Source organism: Eulemur rufifrons, chromosome 2 (genome assembly GCF_041146395.1).
Source record: "Eulemur rufifrons isolate Redbay chromosome 2, OSU_ERuf_1, whole genome shotgun sequence".
NCBI lineage: Eukaryota > Metazoa > Chordata > Mammalia > Primates > Lemuridae > Eulemur > Eulemur rufifrons.
This window is the reverse complement of record NC_090984.1, coordinates 73,617,489-73,645,229: the sequence shown is the minus strand read 5'-3', so window position 1 is coordinate 73,645,229 and position 27,741 is coordinate 73,617,489. Positions and strand designations below refer to the sequence as shown.

Below are 27,741 nucleotides of genomic sequence, written 5' to 3'. Positions count from 1 at the left end.
TTTAGGTAAAATGGCTTTCTGTTGGGCAATTTAGACCACAGAAAGTAATAACTTCCTTGACTCAGCCACTTATGGAAAGATTGGTTAAATAAGATGAGATTTGTCCTAGCTAAAAATGGGACCTGGAGCTGGGAGGTTGGTTTCTCAGGGACCAGAGGAGAGAGAACTTTATTACCCAGTTAAGTATTCTCATTGTAAGAAAACAAAATGAGTATAAAACACGAGTCACACCTAGCCAGCCAGTGGGCCTTATTTGCACATGTGTATTTTATGCTTTCACCATGATTTAAAAGGCAATGTTAGTTTCAGTGTCATCTACTCAACTCCTTTCTGTTTGTTACACACACCTCCTACAGAATTTTGAGTTTCTGGTCTAGAGAATTACCTGGATTGATATAAATTTATTTTTAAGGATTTCTCAAAGAGTACTTTTGGTATAAACCTTTTCTTTACTCTTTTTTTTTGAGCCAGAGTCTTACTCTGTTGCCTAGGCTAGAGTGCCGTGGCATCAGCCTAGCTCACAGCAACCTCAAACTCCTAGGCTCAAGCGATCCTCATGCCTCAGCCTCCTGAGCAGCTGGGACTACAGGCATGAGCCACCATGTCTGGCTAATTTTTTGTTTCTATTTTTAGTTGCCCAGCTAATTTTTTTCTATTTTTAGTAGAGACAGGGTCTCGCTCTTGCTCAGGTTGGTCTCAAACTCCTAAGCTCAAAGCAACCAGCCTCGGCCTCCCAGAGTGCTAGGATTACAGGCATGAGCCGCCACCACACCCGGCCACAAACCTTTTCTAAATCAGCTAAAAGATGACACCATATGCCCTAAGTCAGACCCAGAGTAAGAGAGAATCCAAGCGGGTGTTGAATACAGTCACCAGAAGCATGACCTTCACCATCGAGGAATACAACAGCTTCTACACTGGACCTTTCCCTTAGCAACAAACGTTTTGTCAAGTTTCATGCCTTCCTGTACTCACTGTGGTTTAGATGTTGGTGAAAAGCTGACAGTGGCCCTTAGAAAATAAAAATCAAGAAACTAAAGCCCCAGGATGAATATAGACTACAAATTATAAATACATATGCAAAAAAAGTTTATGTAATTATGAGCAAAACAAAAATTTTAAAGGTGGGGGAAGGGTGGACATTCTTAACCACTTTAATCTAAATACAAAGCTGAGCCGGAATGATCTCAGTTGCCCAGAAAGTTTCAGCAAAATTGGCCTAGGCTTCTAACAGCCCTGCTGTTTGATTGTGATGATCTCCTCAGTACAACTAACCAAAAATGGAAAGCCACGCTCGTGGTTTGTTATATAAAACATTTTCCTTCATTTGCTAACGTCGAAATATCCTGTCACTTGTTAAATTATAAATTAGAAGCCAATTTTTTAGCATGCCTTCACCAAGATTTAGAGAATTAAGCCAGTTGTAAAGGAATTGAGAAACATGCATTGACTATAGATTTCTCCAAAATCCATCTATAAAACTGAAGGTTTTCTTTTTAATAGATTCCCTAGCAAACCACATACTGTGCTCACTGAAGCAAGAAGTAAAAGAAATGATTGAGCAATATTAAAAGGTGGAGAGCCAGATCCTTTTCTCTACAGTGTTTTAATGTTGAAATAAAAGGCACCAGCTAACCCCTGGCTCCTCCAGCCGGGACACCAGCACTCTGCCCTTCCTCCTGCTGCCAGAACAAAGAGTCACTGGAGAGCTCATGCCCTCCCCACAGGAAGAAACATTTTAAGGTAAAACTTCCAACCAGACTTTCCAATCTCACCTTATCTAATAATGCAGTCTGCTTGTCTACGAGAAGGTTTAGTGAAGCTGATTTTGTTTCAGATTCGGACAGAAGTTAATACTGACTCCCTCCATTTCAGGTTGGATGGGGAGGGCGGTTTTCTTCAACAAGATGTTGTCTTGTGATAATCCAATATATTAAAATATTTTAAAAGTCTAGGCTAGGCTTTGAAATAAAGAATGACACTGCTAAGTATTCTGGATTCCCTATAATTGCTGGACTCAAAGTAAGATTTCCAAACACATGCCTCACTGGACATAATGTAAAATGTATAGAGTTAAGACAATAATAGGGGCTTACAAATAATAACCTGGCAACCACCCAAGGTCTGTATGAAGTGTAACTGGTATCAACAGAAATGAGAATGTTTTCTTACACTTTAGGTTCAAAATTCTTCTAGTGGAAATACTATTTCCCCCACTTCCCTGTGCCTCCCTCCCCCTCCACCACCACCACTAACAGGTCAAGAAAGAGCACGTATGGCCAACTGCATAAATCCCCTAAATTTCATATCTTTTATATTTAGGGGATTTGTCCTGTTCATTAGCAACAGATATGTTTAAATACATTACAATATGTTTCACATTAACATATTCCCTTTTTTCTTGTCTAGTCTTTATTTCTATACAAAACAAATTGTTTCCCCCCCAAGCACAGTTGAAAACTATCACCCATCATGCATTTTACAGGTGGCTCTGAATGCTCTGTCTCTTTCAGGTATCTTTACACAAAGACTTTTCTAATCACAACACAAGTTATTTTTAAACTGTCTTATGCCTCAGGCAAAGGAAATGATTCTTTAGCAATGTAATGCACATATCTACAAACAGTGGGAATATATAAAATAAAAAATATCTTTCCTCAATGCTCACATAGCATTGGTGGAATTTTCAGAGTTCAAGAGCTGAAGTTGCCAATGAATAATAGGGCGTAATCTGAGCATATATACAAGAAAAGTAAGATAAGATGGACAGTTTTATTCCTGTCGACCTTAAATACAGTTCCATACTGCTCTTAGAAGTGTCTGCCTGGGTCAGATGGTCAGGGTGCTCTAAAATCCTCACAGGTTTTCCTTTACTTTTCTTCCTTTCATCAATATGAGAGTATTTCTCCTTTTACATACTATTATAGGATCTTCTTCTATTGAACTATTTCTTACAGCATGTTCTTTCTTTGTTCACTGGATTCCTTTTAATATTTGAAAAAGTGATAGCCTCTTTTAATTTATATAATGAAGACAGACTCTGGAATCAGAATTCCTGCATTGGAGTCTGAGTTCCAATGTTTGTTAATTATATGACCCTGGACAAGTTACTCAAATTGTTTGTGCCTCAGTTTCCTTTTAATGGGAATAATAAGAGAACTTCAGAGGGTTGGTGAAAAGATTCTGTTTTAAAAGGTAGGCAAAGCATTTATGATATGTTACACTTAGTAAATGATCAATAAATATTGACAGATAATTAAAAGTCATTTTTAGAAAATGGGTGAGGTTTTTTGCTGATGCTATTTTCTTAATTATACTGCTCACATATCCATTCTAAACTTATATCTTTTAGATTTCTGTCTAGTTTTCTTTAATCTTTATCTTCATTTAGTTTACTTACATCACTTTAGTAATTCAATTAAAATCACATCACTTACTTGTGGTTTCAGCTCAGAACTGTAGCTCTCATACTTGCAACAGAAAAAAGCTGGATAGGCAGTATATTGATGACTTTCTGTGAACACATCAGAAAACTAAAGTCATATGACAAATGGTCATCCTGAAATCTGGAGAGATACTGGTGCCTCTGTAAAAATTAGAGGCATGTGGCAGGCATAGGGACCATAAAAGCAACAGTCCTGCTGAAATGCTTTTCCATCGATGAGTGATTTAAAAATAATCTTGGTCCTTTTCTTCCTTCCCCTGCACACTCTATTTTTCTCTTCTCCATGGGTCTGGAAGAAGAATGGAAAGGAGAGAAATATTAAGGAGATGCTGGGCTAGATTAAACTAAGCTGGACAAGGGGCAGTAGAAGCAATGATAATAAAGCTTTGTCCCCTCCAAACTAGACCTTATACTCAAAGTCAGGCATTGTTGACCTAGAGTTTTTAAATCACTTTCATGGCAAAACAATGAATAGAAGAACCAAAGACAAATATGTAAGACTAATCAAAAAATTGTTACCCCCACCTGCTTTATCCCATCCCCTGGGCACCCAGAGTCCTCATGTGACATCACAACAATCCAAACCGCTACCCCATCTACATCCGCTTTCCCAAAATGGACTTCTCTATCCTGCACCTTCCCAATTGTAACTACCAAAATTTCCCTTTCCCTGGTGGCTGCTGATGTCAATGATTATTTTCTATTTTTTAAATGTATTCTTAGTTATAAATTACTGATAGAATTCAGGCTCCCACTTAGGGAAACATCTAGTTCTCTCTGTCCACTGCATCAAAGTAGCGTTCTTCTCCCAAGCTTTTCCATCAAAAACTACATCCATTGAGCAAGCTGTGTTTACTATGGTGGGGCAGATCGCTACTATTCCTGTACTATCACCACCAACATGTTTTTATTTAATTTGGAATTTGAAAAGCACAAAAAAGTAAAAAAAATTACCCACAATCCCATGTGTTTATAATTATGTAAGAAATAAAAGCATCCCCCATCTAATCCAATCCCTAGATTTAATTACCATTAATACTTCGCAGTGAAGCCTTCCAAACTTTTCTGATATTCATAAAGCTATGTCTAAATCTACATATCTACATATGGCAATACATAGAAATATAAATATTTGGATCTTTGCAATAATACATTTATACTTGCATTTATTTACTCACATTTATTTTAATAGTAGTCTGAAACATTTTTTCAATTAATATATCATGTATTTATTACCTTGTTCTTATTTATTAAATCTACCTTGTAAGTGCTACCTTATAAGTGCTCTTCTAAGAACACTTACAATTTTATGTTTGGAACATAGTAAGCACTCAATAAATCTTATCTATTATTTCCTTCTTTTTTTAGTACATGCCTACTATCCCATTTTGTGTATATACTTCTCCCTTATCAAGAGACATTTAACTTCTAATTTTTTGCTTTTACAAACAGTACTGCAATGAGCATCCCTCTCCTTTCTAGGGGTTAGATTTCAATAACTGGGGTGGCTGGGTTAAAATATGTAAGGCAATTTGTACCATTCTACACTTTACCAACAGTATCCAGGAATGCCCATTTCCCCACCCTTGTCAGCACTGAGTTAACATCTTTTCCTAAGTTCATTGGCCATGTGTGTACACGTGCACATGTGTGCACAAGTATGTGTGTGTGGATATGAATTGCCTGTTCATATCCTTACCTATTTTTCTAACGGACTGTGTTCCTTCTTACTAGTTTATGGGATCTCTCTGTGAAATAGTTATATAATCCTTTGTCTATTTTATGTAATGCAGATATTCTTCTCAGCATGTCATTTGGTTTGAATATTTTAGGTTAGTTTTTCCCATAATTTTAAATGTGTGCATAATCAAATATGTTCATTTTTTTCACTGTGGATTCTTTTTTTAAATTATGTTTTATTTTTAGTTAACAAATAATTATATACATTTATGTGATACAAATGTGATATTTTGATGTTTCCATTGTGGGATAATTAAATCAAGCAAATTAACATATCCATCACCTTACATATTTATCAATATTTTATGGTGAGAAGATTTAAAATCTAATCTCTAAGCAATTTGGAAATATACAATGCATAATTATTAATTATAGTCACTATTCCATACAACAGATCACTATAGCTTGTTCTTCCTCTCTAGCTGAAACTTTGTACCCTTTAATCAACATTTCCTTTCCTCATCCACCTCCCTTCCTCAGCCTTTGGTAACCACCATTCTACTCTCTACTTCTATGAATTTGACTTTTTTAGATTCCACATATAAGTGAGATCATGCATTACTGGTCTTTCTGTGCCTGGATTTTTTCACTTAGCATAATATCCTCCAAGTTCTTCCACGCTGTTGCAAATGACAGAATTTCCTTCTTTTTCAAGACTTAAAAGTATTCCACTATACACACACACACACACACACACATCACATTCTCTTTATCCATTCCTCTATTCTTGGATATGTAGATTGCTTCCCTATCTTAGCTATTATGAATAATGTTACAATGAACATGGGAGTACAGATATCTGTTCAACATATTGAACAGTGTATTCCTTTGGATACACACCCAGAAACAGGATTGTTGAATCATATGATAATCCTATTTTTAGGTTTTTGAGGAACCTCCATACTGTTTTCCATAATGGCTGTATTCATTTACATACCCACCAACAGTGTACAAGGGTTTCCTTTTTTCCACATCTTCACCAACACTTGTTATATTTTATATTTTTTTATTTTATTTTTTTGAGACAGAGTCTTGCTCTGTAGCCTCAGGTAGAGTGCAGTGGCGTCATCATAGCTCACTGCAACCTCAAACTCCTGGGTTCAAGCCATCCTCCTGCCTCAGCCTCCTGAGTAGCTGGGACTTCACACACAGGCCCTGCTAATTTTTCTGTTTTAGTAGAGATGGGTCTCGCTCTTGCTCAGGCTGATCTCCAACTCCTGAGCTCAAGCAATTCTCCTGCCTCAGCCTCTCAGAGTGCTAGAATTATAGGCGTAGGCCACCACACCTGCCAATCATTTATCTTTTTGATAATAGCCATTCTAACAGGTGAGAGATGATATCTCATTGTGGTTTTAATTTGAATTACCCTGTTAATTAATGATGCTGAGAGCTTTTTCATATATATTTTGGCCATTTGTATGTCTTCTTTTGAGAAATGTCTATTCAGGTCCTTTGCCCACTTTTTCTCCCAATTCATGGATTGGCTCTTCACTCTATTAATTGTTCGCTTTGCTGTGCAGAAGCTTTTTAGTTTGATGCAATTTCATTTGTTTATTTTCGCTTTTGTTAGCTGTGCTTTTAAGGTCATATCTAAGAAATCTTTTCTGGTCCATGTCATGGCCTATTTCTCCTATGTTTTCTTCTAGTAATTTTACAGTTTCAGGTCTTATATTTAAATGTTTAATCCACTTTGAGTTGATTGTTGTGCATGGTGTGAGACAGGGTCCAATCTGATTCTTCTTCATGTGGATATCCAATATTTTTAACACCTTTTATTGAAAAGACTGCCCTTTCTCCATTGTGTGTTCTTGGCACCATTGTGGAAAATCAATTGACTCTAAATGTGAGTTTTGATTCTGGACTCTCATCTGTTTCATTGGTCAGTATGTCTGTTTTTATGTCAGTACCGTGCTGTTTTGATTATGATAGCTTTGTAATAGATTTTGAAGTCTGGTAGTGTAATGTATCTAGCTTTGTTCAATTTTGCTCAAGATTGCTTTAGCTACTTGGGGTCTTTTGTGGTTCCATATAAATTTTATATTATTTTTTTCTACTTCTGTATAAAATTACAAAGAAATTTTGATAGGGATTGTATTGAATCTGGAGGATGGACATTTTAACAATGTTAATTCTTCCAATCCATAAACACAGATGTCTCTCCATTTATTTTTTCATCTTTAATTTTTTTAATTAGTATTTTATAGTTTTCAGTATTCAGATCTTTCACCTCCTTGGTTAAATTTACTTTTAGGTATTTTTTATGCTATTGTGAATGGGATTGACTTCCTAGTTTCTTTTTTAGATAGCTCATTGTTAGCCTAAAGAAATGCTACTGATTTTTGTGTGTTGATTTTGTATCCTGCAACCTTACAGAGTTTGTTTATCAGTTCTAACAGTTTTTGGTGGAGTCTTCAGGGTTTTCCATATATAAGATCATGTCATCAACAAACAATTTCACTTCTTCCTTTCCTTTTTGAATATCTTTTCTTTTTCTTGCCTAATTGTTCTGACTAGAACTTCCTGTACTATATTGAATAGAAGTGGTAAGAGTAGACATCCCTGTCTTGTTTCTGATCTTAAAGGAAATCTTTCAACTTTTCACTGTTGACTACGATGTTAGCTGTAGGCTAAAATTCTATATATGGCCTTTATTGCGTTGAGGTACATTCCTTCTATGTCTGATTTTTTGAGAGTTTTTATCATAAAAGAATGTTGACTTTTGTCAAATGCTATTTCTGCATCTATTGAGATGATCATATACTTTTTGTCCTTCATCCTGTTAATTTGGTATACCCCAGTTATTGATATCCCATCTTTGCATCCCAGGGATAAATCCCCGTTGATCATAGTGAATGATTCACTGTGGATTCTTATTGTCCTGGCTTGCTTAGCAACAACAGTATATTTTCAGGTTGCTCTGCTTAGCATTATCAGCGTCATCTACATTGTGAGAAGCTGTGTTTTAACAGAAAACCCAGCATATATTTGAGATCACAAATAGGAGGCTCTCTTGTAAAGACCTTACATTAAATAATAAAGCAGTTATCTAGTAATAAACCAACAACCAGGCACTTATGTATAAAGATTAAATCTATGAATAACATAGATTCTAATAAATGTATCCTATATGTAAAATATAGAACTAGAAGGAAGTTAAGATATCGTATCACTTTACAGATAAGGAAACTGAGACCCAGACCAGTTATAATGGTCTGCCCATGATCACAGTGCACAAAATATGTAACTATAGTAAGATCATAACCTGTAAGAACTAGATGATATAGCTCTCCAAAATGATATGGTTCAAAATATAAAACGAAAACCAGAATAGTTTCTTGTGGGGCATAAGATCCAGGCTGAATATGGCAAAAAAAAAAAAAAAATACTTTCAAAGTTAATATTTTAGCAAAATTCAACTACACTAAGGTAAAGATAGAAAAACATGAAAGTAAAAAAAGTAAATTATAAATGAAACCATGTGCCATGTAGAGGAGTTTTGGTAGTCACTAGTACTAGTTACAAACATCTCTGGTTTGTTTTCTCCATCGGGCACATGACAGGATTGCAATTCCCTCCTCCCATTGACATCGTATGTGGCCATGAGACTTATTCTGATCAATGAAATATGAACAGAAGTGATATCTGTGCCAAAGACTTATGAGCCACTACAGGATTCACTGTGCTCTCCTTTTCCCTCTGCCATAGTGACAGACAATACTCCAAATGGTGGGCTGCTCCCTGAACCTGGTTCCAGAAGTGAGGATGACACAGAGCAGAGCCTCCAGCAGAACCACTGTGAATATGCATCATAAGTGAGAAAGAAATTTTTGTTGTTTTAAGACATCAATAATTTGGATATTGTTTGTTACTGCAGCAAAATGCAGCATCCTGATACTATTAATAATATGAATTAATTTATTCATAAATATTTACTGAGCACCTTCTTTGAGCCAGGTACTATGCTAAGTGGTACTAACATAATAATGTTCAGGAATCAGTCCCTGACCTTAGGCATTTACAATCTAGTGAGTGGAAGAGAAAAGTAATAAAATGTACAATTGTAATTAGTGTGACAAAGTGCTGCAATTGGGACAAGCACTAAGTGCAAAGGAACCTAAAGAAAAAGTACATGAGCATGCTTCCTCAAGGAGGTTACTTCTAAGCTGAGAACAGAACAAATAGAAATTTTTCAAAATAATTGGTACCTCTTCAAATTAGGCCAAAGTATGTAAAATGTAATGCTGTTTTAGAGACTATATGAAAATAGTGATACTAAAGAACCATAATTTTCTCTTCAGCTTGTCGAAATTCAAGAGACCTTGCAGAGAACTGCCAAAATGTCCTATTTTGCTGCCATAATATAGTACCACAGACTGGGCAGCTTAAACAGCAGAAATTTATTTCCTCCAGTTGTGGAGGCTAGAAATCCAAGATCAAGAGGTCAGCTGGGTTAGTGTCTTCTAAGATCCTCTCTCCTTGGCTTGTAGATAGCTATCTTCTCCTGTGTCCTCATATGGTCTTTCCAATGTGTCTCTGTCCTAATTGCTTCTTCTTATAAGGACACCAGTCATAGTGAATTAGGGCCTACCCTAATAATCTCATTTAAACTTAATCACCAGTTTAAAGACCCTGTCTCCAAATACAGTCACATTCTGAGGTATGGCGAATTAGAACTTCAACATATGAATTTTGGGGAAGAGAATGGACACAGTTCAGCCTAAAACACCAAGATTGGTCACTAAATGCATGAAGCCAAGCAAGAGAGGAGCACGCAATCACATCAATGTGAAAGCTCTGAGATCCTATAAAGATGGTGACTCTGGGCAGTTAGAAAAGGGTAAGCAAGAGACACTGAATCCTATTTTCAAGGTACAATACCTCAGTTGGAAGTAGGACATTTCAATGGAGTATCCTAAAAGCAAACAGAGGATTCAAAGTCTAGACAGAAATATCCTAAATTTGGAGGCCACTTACTTTAGAACTAATCAAAACTATACAAGTTAGTTAATATTCCAAGGGAAAGAAAATAGTATTAGACCCTTAGAAAAACTGGCCAGGTGTGGTGGCGCACACCTATAATCCTAACATTTTAGGAAGCTGAGGCAAGAGGATTGCTCGAGCCCAGGAGTTTGAGACCAACCCGGGCAACATGGGGAGACAAAAATTTTTTTTAAAAAATTTAGCCAGGCATGGTGGTGTGCACCTGTAGTCCCAGCTACTCAGGAGACTGAGGCAGGAGGATCACTCGAGCCCAGGAGTTACAGTGAGCTACGATGACCACTGCACTGTAGCCAGGCAACAAAGTGAGATCCTGTCTCAAAAAAAATGAAAGAAAAGAAAAGAAAAAAAAAAAATAGCCTGTATATTAGTATTTTCCTGAACTGCACATAAACATCATAGTTGAAGAATCAAAATCAATTTATGATAAACAACTAGCCAGATACCAAATACTATATGATTGATTGCAATAAAAAGAAATTAAATAAGCAATGCTAGAAAATGAAGGGGCAGTTTTGAAACCAGAGACAATTATTTTATGATAAATACAAATTCCAAAGTGCAAGTCTTACATGGAAATGATACCTACACTGAGTTTACCCTCAAAATAAACTCAACAACAACACAAAAGAATTATTTCCCTGAATGTAAGAATCCTACCACATTTCAAAAGCAATATAAGAATAGAAGTCCATAAAGTGTTGGTGAATATTAACACTGAGGAAAACGCATTAAATGGTTTGACATAACTTATTAATAAAGCCCTTCAAGTGCTACAAATAGCCATTATTTATTATCTATTTTCATGAATTTCCCTATAACTAGCAGGAAGCTTCTTGTTTAAAATGATAATAAATCTGAAATGAGTGCTACCTCATTCTCCTTCAAATAGGAATGCATTAAAAAAAATCATAAAGGATTGCATATTCTGCTTTATTTTAAGATCCTGGAATTATTAAATTGAAGTTCAGATTATAATTGAATTGAGAAGAGACAACTTTAAACTTAGGAAAGCTTTCTTCTTGGTTAAAGTTAGGGTAGAACACAGACACAGTTTGTATTAAAAGATCAATTTCTTTATGCAACTGACTCCTACATACTGGATAACATGGTATTTAAGGAAATTCTGAGATAAACAAAATCCACTGGAAGGCAGAAAAATTGTGTGGTGAAGAAAGTATTAAATTAGAAGTCAGGTAACCTGGATTCAGTCCCAGGCTCTCCCCCATTTACTCTCTGTGATCGGTATAATCAATCACCCTTGGACAGATTCTTTACTTCTGTAATGGGGATAATGAAAACTACCACACAGAGATACAGTGAAGTCTAAATAAGATAATGTATATTAAAATATTTTGAAAACTTTGTTTTAATGATGTAAGATATAAGTGATTAATCGTTCAAAATTGCTGACAATCTGAACACCATAAAAGATGTGTTGTCACAGTTAATCCAACAGGCAAGAATATTGCCTGACATTCCAATTGCTGATGTTCCAATACCCCATACAGTTCAGAGCAAGGCACACCAAACCCGATTGAAATTCTGAAATATCCAATAGCCAAATTCTATAATAGATCATTTTCCTGGCTACAGAAAAGCTCATACTATTAGGCAGATTTTTTTTTTCCCCATATAAAAAGAGGTTTATTTAGATGTTAGAATCATCTAGTGTCTGAACAGACATTAACCGACCGGGGCTCAGGGCTGAGCGGCAGAGCCGTGGCTGCAGGGCTCCGCCTGGCTTCCGCACGCAGCGGGGGCGGCCCAGCCAGCCTGCTGTTGGCCGTTGTGCTTCGAAACATTTTCCCAACTGAAGGCTGTGACTGCAGTTTTCAGAAAGACAAACTCTGGCCTCAAGGGACTGGGGTGGGGGGTCCTTTGTACAAAAAGTGCTGTCCCAGGAGCTTCCCAGTAGACACCTTTAGGCATTTCAGTGATTCTCAGGGAGGCGACCGCCGCCTTTCTCAGCTCGAACTGCAGGTGCAGCTGGACGTCTTCCCAGCCAGCAAGCGTCACTCTCAGAGTCTCTCTGAACCTGGCTGTGATAGGAAGAACCAAATGTTTGCTAATCTAAGACTTGTAAGCAGACCACACAAAACTGCAGTTAGGAACGCCCTACAAAAGTCAACGACAATATTTTCCAAAAATATTCTTTACAGCACTTTAAATAATTTACAAAAAGCTACAACAATCAAATTTACCAGGACACATCTGTTAAATAAAAACATTGTTTCGTGTTAGTGTACATATATACAGGGCTATGTATACGGACTCCGTTTTCTCTGCCTTTACTCCCAAGCGTCACCTAAGCCCACGCACAGATACACTCAGGTATACACCGCTTTCCACAAATGCGACAAAACCCAGGAAGCTTACTCACAACTTGAGGGCTTTGCCCTTCACTACTGAGCGGCCACCACCATCCTCCATGGAGGTGTCGCTGAAGTCACTGGCGTCACTGCCTAGGGCCTCCTGGTCCTGGTCGTCCCTGTCCCTTCGTCGATACCTCAGGTCCAAAATGTTTTCCTCTGAGCCCGAGCTCCTCCTGTCGTGCAAAATGAGCCCCACCTGAGCCTTCTTGCACGGCCAGGGCCCGCTGTCCTTCACCAGCAGGTGTGGGCTCCCGGACACGGGGCTGGGCCCGGCCTGGGCCTCCCTGAAGGCCAAGAAGGACGGGCCCTGTAGAGGCAGCCCTGGGTGGGGGCTGAAGAGGCCTGCGGGCTTGGCTCCCCAGGGCACACTCTTTCCAAAGTGGAAAAGCTGGGTGGGCATCGGCGGGGAGAAGCCCTCAAAGGGCAGGCTGGGAGGAGGGGGCCTGGGGGGGCCCTCAGGCCCCTTCTCTCTCTCACTCCCCAGAGCCCCTCTCCACACCGAGTCTCTGCCATCCGAGTTCAGCGCCCACGGGCTGGGCAGCCTGCTCTGGTGGGCAAAGTCACTCCAAGGGAGGGTGAGGTCAGCCCGAGGCCGAGTGTCCCTCTCGGCTCTCGAGCTGGGAGTCAGGAAGCTCCGGCCCCCGTAACTCACATACATGAAAGGTCCCCCCGGCCCCTCCTGCCTCAATGCCCGCTTTGGCACAGCTGGACAGCTGACCAACAGCACTTTCGGCAGCAGCAGGCTCCGCCCCGCGCGGGCTCTGGTCTTTGAGGACATAAACGTTTCTCCTACTCGCTGGAGACTCCTTGGCAGAGACATTTCCACCAGTGCCCCTGGATGGCACCAAGTCACATCTGGCTGGAGCAGCAGGGCCCTTCCCGCCCTGGCTGAAGAGGCTGGCTTCACTCTGGGCTCCAGCTCTCTCTGTGCCCCGCAGTCCTTGGGCCGGCTGGGGGGCCCCCTTGGCCCTCTGGCTCCGGGTGCACATGCCGGGCTGCAGGGCGGGCTCCTTCCTGCACGGCCCCTCTGGCCTGGCTGGGCCCCCTGTGCAGAGAGTGGTGGGGCCATCTGCCTGAATTTCCAAATTGCTCACTGACTCCTTGGCCTGTCTGCCAAAAACTTCCTCATCTCCAGTTCGATGCTATCGTCGCTGTCCACGGAACTGCTGTCAACAGCCGGGGAGCTGGGGCAGGGAGCGGGGCCTTGGTGATCACCCGGGAGCAGAGTCCCTTCGGTGGCATTTCTCCTTAACTGGAAGCACCCTCCGGCTTGGCTCTCTCTGTCACACTGCCAAAGACGCTCAGAGGTTTTTTCACAGGGCTCTCTCCACTGTCTCTCTTGGACTTGGAGAGGCAGCTTTTCAGCACTTGCGGGTTTTTGTCTTTCCAGTCTCTCCGGAACCCGTATTAGGCAGATATTGATAGGAAAACATTGAAATATCACTAATAACCCAAAACTGTGAACTAGATCAGCCAGGGAGACAATATTGTTTATAAATCTCTGTTCAACCAATTCATGAATTGCATCAGAGTTTCTCTTTGCTACTAACATCTAATGCAGTGCTTCTCAAAAGGTAATATGCTTATGAATCTCCTGAGGATCTTTTTAAAATACAGATTCAGATTCAATAGGTCTGGGGTGATACTTGATATTCTACATTTCTAACAAGCCCCCTCTCTTCATCCCACTATCCTTTCCAGCCTCTGGTAACCACCAATGACTTTAGTTTTTGTTTTTTTAATTTCTAATATCATTATGGACTCAAGATTTTCACATATTTAATGTGTTTTAATATACTACAATCATTATTCTTTTTGAGACTCAAATTTAATGCTCATTTTAAAATAACAGCCTGATTCCTGTGTCCTTTTTTTAACTGTGGTAAAATACACATAACATAAAATTTGCCATTTTAACCATTTTTAAGTGCAGTTGCATGACATTAAGTACATTAAGATGGTATGTAGCCATCTCTACCATCCTACTCCAGAATTTTGTGTTCTTTTAAGATAACCTCATTATTTCTTGGGAGATTCCTTGCATTTCAGATGTCCAAGGTTTACCTCTCACCTTCTTTGTCCCCAATCATCCACTTCTCTGAGAAGCCCTCATTTCTTCTAATGAGAAAGGGTATTTCAGTCATATTGTCACAATAATGCTTTAAAACAAATTATACAACTTCAGAAACATAAAATGATAAGCATTTATTGCTGACACATTAGTCACCCAGGCTAGGCAAGGTGGTTCTGCTGATCTTGGCCCGGCACTCTCATATGTTTGGAGGTTAGATGACTGTCTGGCAATTTAGGATTGCTTTGGCTGAGACAGCAGGAGTGACTCAATCCTGCTCCACTTTTCTTGTTGTCCCGCTGGCTAGCCTGAGTATGTTCTATGGTTGAGGCACAGCAGCAAGCAAGTCCAATTGTGCAATTACTTTATTTTATTGTGGTAAAATACATGTAACACAAAATTCACTATTTCAACTGTGTACCATTTACTGGCATTTAGTAATATCACAGTGTTGGACAACCATTACCTATGTCTCATTCCAAAACATTTCCATCACCCCAAAAGGCAACCTCATACCCATTAAGCAGTCACTCCTCATTTCCCCTTCTCCCTCAGTCTCTGGTAATTTCTAATCTGCTTTCTGTTTCTATATGGCCTATTCTGGATATTGCATGTAAATAGAACCATGCAATATGTGGCCTTTTGTGTCTGGCTTCTTTAACTTGGCACAATGTCTTCAAGGTTCAGCCATGTATCAGCAACTCATTCCTTTTTATGACAGAATAATATTCCAGTGCATGAATATACCCATTTTGTTTATTCATTCATTAGTTGATGGACATTTAGATTATTTCCACCTTTTGACTGTTGTGAATATCACTGCCATGAACATTTGTGTACAAGTTTGTGTTTGATGCCTGGTTTCAATTCTTTTGGTTATATATACCTAGAAATAGAATTGCTGGGTCATATGTTAATTCTATGTTTAACATTTTAAAAAACTGACACTGTTTTCCATAGCAGCTGCACAATTTTGCATTCATACCAGTGGTTCAAATTTCTCTACATCCTTGCCAATACATGTTATGTGGTGTGTTAAGTGGTATTTTATGGTGCTTTTGACTTGCATTTCCCTAATAAGTAATGAGTTGAACATCTTTTCATGTGTTCATTGGCCATTTGTATAATTTTTTTGGTGAAATGTCTATCCAAGTCTTTTGCCCATTTTTAAATTGGGTTTTTATCCTTTTTTAAGTTGTAAAAATTCTTTGCATATTAGATATAAAGTCTCTTATCAGATACACAATTTGCAAATATTTTCTTCCATTCTGTAGGTTGTCTTCTCAGTTTCCTGATAGTGTCCTTTAGTGCATAAAAGTTTTTAATTTTGATGAAATCCAATGCATCTATTTTTTCTTCTGTTGCTTGTGCTTCTGCTATCATATCTAAAAATTGCCCCCCAAAACTTGCCAATCATAGATCGTATGAGGGATGTGTCTCTAGCATAGACTAGAAGTGCACTTGTTATTCCTCTCATCAAGAGGTAGGCTCTATTTCCATCTCCTTGAAACTGGGTGACTTGCTTTAACAAATAAAATGTGGTAGAAATGACTGATGTTCTATCAGCTTGCAGCTTAGCTCTCAACAGATACTACTAGAAGAAAGAGGCCACATGGAGGATAAGTTACCCCAACCAACAGTCAACACTGAAACCCCAGACATGTGACAGATCCCTTCTTGTACCCTGCAGGCTAGACCATCTGCCAAATGAACAAATCCACCTGAGGAACCCCAGCCAATACCACATATAGCAGAAGAACCATCCAAATGCCTCACAGAATCAGATGAAATAAAAAATCATTGCTGTTTTGAGCAGTGAAAACCAAATATTAGTAATCTATCAGTGAGAAAGTAACATTAAATGAATGTACCACCCACCTAAATGTTGACAGAACTTCTATTAAGGGAAAGTCATGAGATTCCTAAAGAAACGGCAAACATTCCTTAATGTTTTCACTTTCTGGAGTCCTACATGCAAAAGGGGGGAAAGATGCATTAAAAAGTTTCCCAATGATCTATTTGGCTCATTTAATCTGACAACTCAAAATTACTTTTAAAAAATTAACTATAAACAACAAACTTCTCTCAAAATGTGAAAGTTTTTAAATACAACTTTGAATTGAATTAAAAGTGCAACCAAACATGAAATTCACAGATGCAAGAGATTAAAGTGGATTAGAAAAATTATGGCTTTATGAAAGTCTCTTTAAGAGACTTCTCCAAGTCATAGAGTGATAAAAGCAATGGAAATGTCCAACATGGTTTTCAGGAAGAGCATTACTTAAAACTGTTAATATTAAACTTTATGTCTCTAAAACACCAAGTTATTTTGACTTATATGAAGCAATCTAAAAACATCAGTGCATCTAAAGAATGTCAAAAATTATAGCTTGAAGTCTTCTTCCCCAAAGAAGAAAAAAAAATGAACTATTATAAGGTTCCTCAACAGAACTTTATTTGAAAGTTAATGTCACTTAAAAATCATTTCTCTGCATGACTGAAAAAGCTACTCTTCATGTTAATATTCTTCAAAGCATTGGTTTAAAATGCTATTTGCCTGTGCTAAGAAAGACAATTAATATTAAGCCACGGTAAAGTGTTATGTTCCAATTGTACAGATCTGTTACTTACAAAGTGTCAGAGAGAAAGAGAAAAGAAGCTATTGAAATCTAATGAAAAACTGCAGTGCTTAATAGGAACAGGTTTTTCAAAATGTTATTGGTAAGCCCACAAACTAAAAGGTCCCTGTAGAGACTTTTATTTAGTTCTTAAATTGCTTTTAAACTCTAGGCTTAAGAAGAAATAGAATCAAACCCCAAACTTTCAAACCTTTTATAAAATATCAGTGAATATCTTCATATAGCATCCCTCAAGGACTCCTCATTCTATATATTGTATTTTCAAAAAGTCAAGCAAACAACAAGCACGTTCTCTAAAATAGCTTTAAAAAAAGTAAGCGAGCACTAGTGTTTCCTGGCACAGAGTTTACTTTTAATTTCCTGTGCCAGAAAGCACCTCAAAGATCTTCAAAAAAGAATACCAAGAGGTCATTATATGCCTCAGTATCAACCTATTATTGTCAGATCTCATTTTTGTGACAACTCTCTCTAAATCAAAAGAAAAACAGAAAGCCAAAAGAAAAATTAAACTGTGTAATATAATTTCAGTTTCTTCAACAGCTTTTTCAGCAAAAAATTAAATGTTATCTGAGTTACTTTTAACATAAAACATTATTGAAAAGTGTTATGAAATGTTTAAATGAAAGATATTCAATTATACCAAAACATTTCCCCAGAAATTTTGAATAGACTGTAGTAGTATGCAATCTTCGAAATATACAATCTTTGCTCTTGTTGCTACTGACTAAGCCAACACTTATTTTTTCCATCCAATATTAGATCTCAAAAATATCATAAATCCATTTGTTCAAATCATTTTCCCAAACACAGAAGGAAAAAATTCTTATGTTCGAATAAAAGTTAAAAGACGTTCATTTTTAAATACCAGAGATATGAATTATTTCATTTCTATATTAGTCAAAAAAGAAATGTGAAATCCATAGATGGATGTCAAAGATTGCATACTGAGTAATGTTCATTCCTCGGACAGTTTGGAATAATCCAAGGAGCACAGCCTTTGGAGCCACTAAGTCTGGGCTCAAGTCTCGGCTTTGCTACTTAAAGACCATGTGATCTAGAACAGTTAACCTCCCTATGCCTCAGTTTCTTCATCTTTAAAATGAGTTGATATTATCATAGTTTCGCAGATTCTTATTAGGATTAGTTGAAATCATGAAAATAAAGCCCGTAGCACAATGTCTAATGCCAAGGTGCTTACATAGGCTTAATAATGTACAATTTCTCCTCAAGAACATTGACTGCTGTTCCCTTCCTGCTTAGAGGTATTAATAACTACTGTGTTCTCACCCCTACCTTTGCTCAAATCTAAAATCTACATACACCCCAGATATAAGCACACATTCACCTTTCACCCTACCCACTCTACCCAACTCAACAGTCACACTCCACACACACCTTAGAAAGTAAGAGTTCAGAAATTATAGGCATAACTTTGTGAGACTGGCTGCCATATCCAAAACATATAGTGGTTGTCAAAATTATCAAGTAACAACACTAAACAGACAACATAATTTCTCTCAATATGGTCATCTTCATGTGAAATACATTAGCTCACATGCATACTTTAAAACTTGCCAAAACATCCATCATTTGTCTTTCTCAAACGTGAAGAAAAATTTGTTTTAAAAGAACTGAAAATTTTTCATCAACCTCCATTAAAAACTCAAGGCTACATAAATAATACTTGTGGACAAGATACTCTGAAAGCACTTCTCACTAAAAAACAGCTAGATCTCAGGAAAACAAACTTTAAATGCATCTTGTGGCTCAAATTAACCAAAGAGCCTGGGGGGAGGGGATGGGTGTATACCTACTTGATGAGTGCGATGCACACTGTCTGGGGAATGGATATGCTTGAAGTTCTGACTGGGGGGGATGGGGGTGAGGGGAGGGGATGGGTGCATACCTACATGATGAGTGCGATGTGCACTGTCTAGGGAATGGACAAGCTTGAAGCACAGACTCTGGGGGATGGGGGGGGGCATGGGCAATATATATAACCTGAACTTTTGTACCCCCATAATAAGCTGAAATTAAAAAAAAGAACAAAATAATAATATTAATAAGCACTAACTAAAGCAGTGAGACAAGAGCAGCAAGCAAGCACCCAAGAACAAATGCCAATGTTAGCACTACAGCATAGCAATAAACTTTGGACCAGTGGCGACAATGGGAAACTGAATTTAAGTTTACACATTAAGAAAAACCCTAGAAGGTGATTATCATGACCTCAGCTCAGTAGTGCTCCTCGCTCTTTAAAGGAAATACAAATTCCCTCTGGAGGAAAGCATCCCCTATTTAAGTCTCCTGCTTTTCCAATGTTTGAAATAATATAAAATTATAATAGATATGATCATGAAATACAGAAGGAAATAAGCTACCATAATTGAAAGCTAACACAAACCACAAATAACAAATTTAAACCACCAAGGACTTCAAATCCTTCAAATTATAATGTGATGTGAAAAGTATAGTAATAAAAGAATGCTCAAATTGTTATAGGATTAAGAAATGAGTTGACTTTGTCTAAATCAGAGATTTCCAATGATAATTTTGTTAAGGTAAAACCTTTCATGATCAACTTACCCCTCTTACATTTCTATATTATTTCATGCAAATTTTTTTATCAATCTAGGGAAAGAGCAAAGGTAACTTTAATCTGGGTCAGAAGTTCTCAAACAAGTGCTTTCTATAAAAATTTTTAAATATTTTGTTAATATTTGTATAAAATCTGAAAAAAATATAAGCATATTTTCAATCATCTATGACCATCAACTTAAATAAGAAAAAATGAATATCAAATAAGAAAAATTGGCAAATGACATGGACAAACAATAAACAAAAAAAGAAATGTATATAACCAAAAACATACAATAGATGTCTAACTCCTTACTGATCAAAGAAATAAAAATTCAAACAACAATAAAATAATAGTTTTTCATCAAATGCTCTATATACTATTCTGGGTACTTTTAAATAACAATTTCCTGTATTGTCAAGGTTTCAGGGAAATGGACATTCATTTATTTTGTGAGACAGAAAACCATGGGATATAAACTGCCCAAACTTTATTAAGGATATTTTAGCAATACATGTGAAAAATCTTAAAACACATATCCTTTGACGCAAGAAGTCTATGTGTGTAGAGTCTGCCCTAAGGATGTAGCACAAACACAGAAATGTGCATCATAGCACTGGAAATAATCTAAAGTCCAACAATAATGAGTTAGTTATATATATTAAGGAACAAGTATTCAATAAGTTGTTTTAATTTAGCCATTTGAAATTATGTTTGAATTTTTATTTGGTGACATAGAAATATGTTTATGATATATTTCTACTATTAAAAGAATAACTTTAGACAAATTAAATTTAATAGAGCTAATTGAGCAAAGAACAATTCACAAATCAGGCAGTCCCCAGAATCACAACAGGTTCAGAAACACTCCGGGGCTGCTACGTGGTCGGATAATATTTATGGACAGCAAAAGGAGAGTAATGTACAGAAAATGGAAATGAGGTACAGAAACAGCTAGATTGGTCACAGCCCAGTGGTTGCCTCATTTGAACACAGTTTGAACAGTTGGCCTCCTGTGATTGGCTGAAACTCTGATTGGTACAAGACTAGGTAGCAATCTGTTTACACATAATTAGGTTATAGTTCACTATGTACAGAGAAACCTTTAGTGTGAACTTAAATTATGAAAGGAGGCAGTTTTAGGCTAAACTTAATTTAACAGTACATTTTTATTTATTTATTTATTTATTTTTAGTTTCTGTCACTGTTTGAGCATTGTTTTTCCTTTTATTTTTAGTTGACATGTAATAATTGTACATATTTGTGGGAGACTGAGTGATATTTTGATATATGTGTACAATGTGTAATGATCAAATGGGGGTAATTAGCATATTCATCACCTCTAACATTTATCATTTCTTTGTATTGTGAACATTCAAAATCCTCCCTTCTAGCTTTTTGAAAATATACAATAAATTAGAGTTAACCATATCTATCCTACAACGCTTCAGAACAACAGAACTCGTTCTTCCTATCTATTAATGGCTTGTTTCTGCATCTTACTGTCATCAGCACATTTGTCTCTGTGATATTCTTGGCCACAAAATGAATGCTTCAGCTCCAGCCATCACGTCCAGGACCAAGGCAGAAAGAAAAGGGGTGAGTAAAGAGGAGAGCTAGTTCTGAATGTGCCCTTTTAATATGAAAGAGCACTATTCCAAATACTTCTACCAAAGCTCTGCTTACAACTCATTGGCAAGAATGCCACCACTAGCTTCAAAGAAGAATGGGAAGGTGAGTGTTGAAATTGGCACATTCCTGCCCAAAACAAAATGGGGAAGAATGAGAGGAATGGCTATTAGATAAGCAACTGCCAACATCAGCCACAGTGTGTGCTTGCACCCAGAGTCATGTACACACCATTTCTTGTCATTTTCAAAAGATTATAGGGTTAGTAAAATAGTACCTCCTTGCCTCTAGCGCTCAGGTCTTATGTCCACAGGGGATGGTAGGAGGATAATCCGAGGGCTGGTCTCAGAATCTCACCTTTGATTCATTATCTTTGAGCTGAACAAGCATCTTTAGCACAAATTCTTTCCCAGGAAGCTTCTCAAACTCTTATCCACATAGAGAGAACAGTGGCATTCCTTCCCACCCCCATCCTCCATCAACTGTTCCCTAGATGAGGCAATAGCATCGTGATCCTACCTTGAGGGAGGTACTCCACCCAACTCTCCTTAACAGTACATTTTTAAAAAGCAGGTTATGAAAGTATGTGATCTCATTTTATAAATTAATGAATTATGTATGTGTTAGTGCACACATGTATACATGAACATATATATTACCAACATATACAAAGGATGGAATGAACAATGATTCTCTCTGGTTATTAGGATTCTAACTGATTTTTATTCTCTTTTTCTCTTTCTATATATTTTTTAAAATATATGTAATAAAAATAGTTATTTTTTTTATTTAACGAAAACATATCTATGCCTTAGCAGTGACCTAAAATAAAATCCTGAGAGCTGAAAAAGACTTTCAGTTTTCACCAGGTTTCATTTTTAAAGTAGGTTAAGCTCATAATAAAATCATACTTAAAGGCTCCTTTCAAGTTATTTCAGGACTCACTCTGTCTACTTTGTTGAAATTTACATTTATTTATGTCAATATGCAAATGTACCACTCAATTGTTCCAAAGCATAATCTAGATCTAAAATTTCTCGAAGCCAGTGGATAGGTTGCATATCTTCAATTTTTCCTCCACAGCATTTGAACATAGCAAACATTCAATGAACACACACCACATGTACTATATTGGTAGTTCAGCCCCAAGCCATCATTTTCCTCAGTTCATTAAAAGAATACCTACTCCTCACATACACTTTGTTCCATGGGCCCTTTAAGCAATCTCTGTTAGAGACAGTGAGATTCATAAAAATAGAATCTGATTGTGTATTCTCAGGAAAACTGGTACATTAGCTAAGAATGGTGCTGCATAAATATTTTCCTATGGTGTTTTTGGTAGGCACATAAGCTTACTCATCTGCCTTTAGTGCATTCCTGAAAAATAAAACTTAAAAGTCACCATCTTAAAGTGTTGCATTGTCTTATAGTTTGAGCATTAAAATGTTAAGAATGAAGAAATCTTAGAAGTTTTCTGCTCTTTAATATGTAAATTTCAGCTAACAGCAATCGTTTACAGGCAGCTGTTGCCCTTAATATTTCAACTTCCTCATGCTGAGATCTTTAAAATCCATCCACTTTTTAGAACTGCTTTCTCATTAAATATCAACCTTACTAACTTCTAAGTAATAACTCTGCTCCCCTTCTTGGGAATTGCGGAGGAGAAAAGGAAACTCTAGATTTTGAACAACAAATTATTAAAGTATTTTTGTGTTGTGAAACCTGTTTTTAAAAAGGTACATGCAAAGGTTAGAATTAATGTATTTTCTGTTTTTTGTTGCTGAGCACATATGTCATTTGGATGTTTTTTCTCATCTTGTTCCACAACCCACATCTACTGTCTAGTCAGTGAAAGCTCTGAGGTTAGATTAGCTCCACAGGAGACAGAAAAAGTCATGATCTTTTGATGAATTAAAGATAAAATATTTTACAACCCCAAAAATAGTATAAAATAAATGGAATAATGTAGTAATAAGAGATTTTTCTTTGCTGTGATACCGTCTTACATTTGAATTAGGGGATAATGATATTTTGTAACCTTAAGTATTAAATAATCCATATACATTCCTCTCATTTATTTCTTCTTGCCTTGTTGAGGCATCAGTAGCTTTAGTTCAGTCCTGTGTGACTTTATGCTAGCTTTCTCTGGATTTTCACTATATAAGTAAAAAGAGGAATATATAGCAAGTTTGGCAGCCATAACTTCCTGTTTCTTAAGATAACATCTTTCATCAACCAGAGTTATCCATTAGTCAATAAAAAAAACTTGGCATCTTGATGTCATAACTTTTCTTATTTATAAACTTGTCACACTCTGCCTGGCATGGTAACTGCTCAGCAAAAGTTCATGAAATGAAAGAATGACAGCTAATGTACAACACTGGTAGCATCTTCTAACATATCATTTCACTCTGAGTGAGACCAACGTGAGCAATAGCGAGACTTTGTTTCTACAAGAAATTTAAAAATTAGTCACTACTCAGGAGGCTGAGGCAGTAGGATCCATTGATCCCAGGAGTTGGAGGCTGCAGTGAGTGATCATGACACTGCATTCCAGCATGGGTGACAAAACAAAACCCAGCTCTAAAAAAAAATGAAAAAGAGGTAAGGGGAGAAGTCTGTAGCATATATAAACTCCCAGATTCCCAGATTTCAGGATTCCTTTCCTGCAGTACAGACTCTCCCACCTCCGAACATGCAGAGTAACATGTGGCTCTCATTGAGTCACCTGTGAGTTACTGGGTGTAGGGAACCAGTGCAGTCATTGCTGTAATAACTTTTACCTCTGCCCCAGAAACTGTATGTTTCCTTTCAAGATATAAACACTAAAAACTTGAGAAACAGGAGCCAGTTTTCATGGGTGTAGAAAACCATGCAAAAAGTGTCTAGATTTATTCCATTACCAGTGGGAAGGCAGCAGTATGAAGAATAGATCCAAGACAGTCAAGACTGAAGGCAGCACAACTGCAATGGTCCACGTAGGAGATGATGAGATAAAGATAGTAATGGAGGAAGAGCAGAGGGAATGGATATGAGTAATGCCATGGAGGTGGGATTGAAAGGATTTAAACCCCTATTGGATGTGGGAACAGAAAAGGAATTATCACGATATTCCACAGTGCCTGGAGGAATGCCATTAAAAAGATCTGAACAAAACACCTGAAACCTCAACTCCCTGCATTTCCATAAACTAAAGTGTGCCTCTGTGCTTGCTGGTTTGTAATGTCCTTCCACTCATTCGTCTGGAAAACTGGTATTTATCTTCCACTGAGAAGACCCCTGACACCCGTAGCTCACAAGTAAACTAGGATCCTGATGTTTGTCACTCCCACAGCTGCAGTATTCAGTAGTGTCCCTACTTCAGCACTTACATCTTTGGATTGTGGCCATGTTTTCATACCTGGCTTTCTCACTAGGCTGTGATTTGACAGACCCATATCTTGCTCACCATTGGTATCTTCAGCACAGAGCAAGTGCCTGGCACAAAGTAGGAACTTAATAAATATTGGTTATTAAATCAATAAACATTGTTCTAATTTAGTTATAAAAGATCAAGAACCAGAACATTATCTCATTTCCCAGATATTTTACAGCATCCGAAGGACATTCTGTACTCAATGAATCCAAACAAAACATTTGAGCCTTTCTCCTTTACTTCTCATTTTTAATGTAATAATATATAAACCTTGTAAGACTTTAATAAAAATGAAATAAATAATGAACCCTAAACAAATCAGTTTTTCAGGAAATGTGGATGATCAATCTGTTGCTCCCTTAGAAGAACCTAAATTTAGTGCCTGGAAACTCCAATGATACCTAACAGAGAGGAGCTACCACATTGATGCCACCATTGGGTGTTCGATTTTCATGGTACCTTTACTTTGACATGATGACATTAAATAAGATAATAGAGGTAAAAGCACAGTAACACACACACACATACACACACACACACAATGTACACAAACAATAAGTGGAAGTTTCTTCACCATTCCTTCCCCAACCACATTTTTTATACTTTATTAGTCTGCACTAATTTTCATATACAGGTGAATCTAAACAAGCTGGTGAAATTTTCACAGCCTCATGAAAACCACAAACATGGTCTATTTCCTCAAATTAATGGGCACTGAAATTCATGGCACAATTAAAAATAGGCTTATATTGCAAAGAGAATAAAACCATGGCAGGAGAAAAAAATGTTTCTTCCTCTTCTCAGGAAAATAGTAACATATAAAATATACATTTGGTGCACACCTGGCCACTCTCTCTAATGATGTCAGTAAATAAAGGAAAAGATAAAAACTGTATGACAAGAATATACAAAATGAATGGTTCATTATTCTAAATATGGGAATGATACAGAAAACATGAAGATTTTACCACCTGTATGCAACTGCAGAAGTTGAGGACATTATCTTTATCCTCCATTGAGCACCTGCCATTAGCACTTAATAAAGATAGAAATATTGACCTTGATTCAGTGCTGAAGAGCAGGGCCTAGAATGGGAACTACTCAGAGAGTAGCATTGCATTCCAATGGTGTCAAGTGCAACTTGAAACAAGCTTCCCTCTGAAGCATAAATATGAGAGAAGCCATTGATCTACACTGCTGCTTTCTTCAACTCCACAATAAGAATTTTATCAAAGCTCATATCCAACTAACACTATGGCCAGCAAACCAGAACCGGCAAGGTGAGACTAAACTACATACTGGGATTCCAGCTTTACTTCGTTCAGGGTGAAAGATGGCTTGAGAATGTGTCCCTAGAACAGAAAAATGCCTGAGAAAAGGGACCGTGGCAACTGTGGTAGGAGAACATGCCCATGGGAAGGTTGACGTCAAAAGATGGTACGGTCTAGATGTGACGTCCCATGAGTTCATGAGCTTTCAGGGTCCAGCGTCTACTGAGCACTTTAACTCTGTGCCAGGATCTTTATTAGAAAGTTCCACTTGTCTTAGCTCATCTAAACTTCCTGCCAAACCAACAATTCCATATTATTCCCACATTACATATAAGACAACTCAGACCAGGGAGTTACATAAAGGGAATCAAGATGGTGAGAAAATATTAGAGTTAAAACTGAACTCTGATCTTTTACCACCATGAGTGATATTTATCCACAATGCCACAGCAGCATCACTACAGAATGTCATGAAACCCAAAGGGCCTTGCCCCGGGATGGCGAGGGTTGGAGGAATAAGGAAGAGGCGCAGAGCCTCTAGTGACTGAAAGGGAGAATGGGTTGGGGGGTGCTCCGGGGGTGCCGGTTATGCTCAGCCTGAACCACGTGGGGTACATGGGTGTTCTCACTTTGTAAAAATTCAACACCTGCATACACATGACATGTGCTTTTCTGTATGTGTGTTCTACGGCCATTCCTCAGCATCCGCGGCAGATTAGTTCCATGACCCCCACATAGACCGAAATCCGCGCAGTTGGGCCTACGGAATCCGCGGACCCGGAAAGTCGGCCTTCCGTATCTGCGGTCCCCCGCCCCCACCCGCGAATACTAGATTTTCAATCCGTGTTTGGTTGAGGAGGCGGAACTCGCTGATATGGAGCAGGGCTGACTGTATTAATTGAAAAAAAATCCACTTAAAAGTAAACCCCCACAATTCAAACCCGGGTTTTTCGAAGGTCAAGTGTACTGATCAAGTGTGATCAGGGAGTGATCTTGCCAAGGGCCTCAGATTTGCCCCTTATTCCAGCCCACTCCCTGAGTCTCCCTTTTCTCCTCACAAGCACAGGAAATGAGCCTGCTTTCCTTTCCTCTTGAAGTAATAAAAATAAAAAACACCCAAAAGAGGCTATATTTAGCCAAATCCTTACCAACCATTATAAAACTAAACTAAATTTTTCTTAAAAATAAGTTTTAACAGGCCGGGCACGGTGGCTCATGCCTGTAATCCCAGCACTCTGGGAGGCCGAGGCGGGAGGATCACTCAAGGTCAGGAGTTCAAGACCAGCCTGAGCAAGAGCGAGACCCCATCTAAAAATAGAAAGAAATTAGTTGGGCAACTAAAAATATATATACAGAAAATTAGCAGGGCATGATGGCGCATTCTGTAGTCCCAGCTACTCGGGAGGCTGAAGCAGGAGGATTGCTTGAGCCCAGGAGTTTGAGGTTGCTGTGAGGTAGGCTGACCCCACGGCAATCTAGCCTGGGCAACAGAGTGAGACTCTGTCTCAAAAAAATAAAATAAAATAAAATAAAATAAGTTTTAACATATTCAAACGAGATTGCACAGAATGATGAAAAGC

The 27,741-nt window shown here is 37.8% G+C and overlaps 1 long non-coding RNA gene and 1 pseudogene across 1 annotated transcript in view; both read right to left on the bottom strand.

The window, feature by feature from the left end:
* The window catches only part of LOC138379161 (uncharacterized), a 123,319-nt gene that overhangs the window by 30,102 nt on the left and 65,476 nt on the right, over window positions 1–27,741 (bottom strand). Inside the window, exon 2 of the long non-coding RNA XR_011231975.1 lies at window positions 3,438–3,734. This is a non-coding gene — a long non-coding RNA (uncharacterized lncRNA). The remainder of the gene's footprint in view (window positions 1–3,437; window positions 3,735–27,741) is intronic.
* The window catches only part of LOC138380908 (protein phosphatase 1 regulatory subunit 26-like), a 50,247-nt pseudogene continuing 34,622 nt past the window's right edge, over window positions 12,117–27,741 (bottom strand).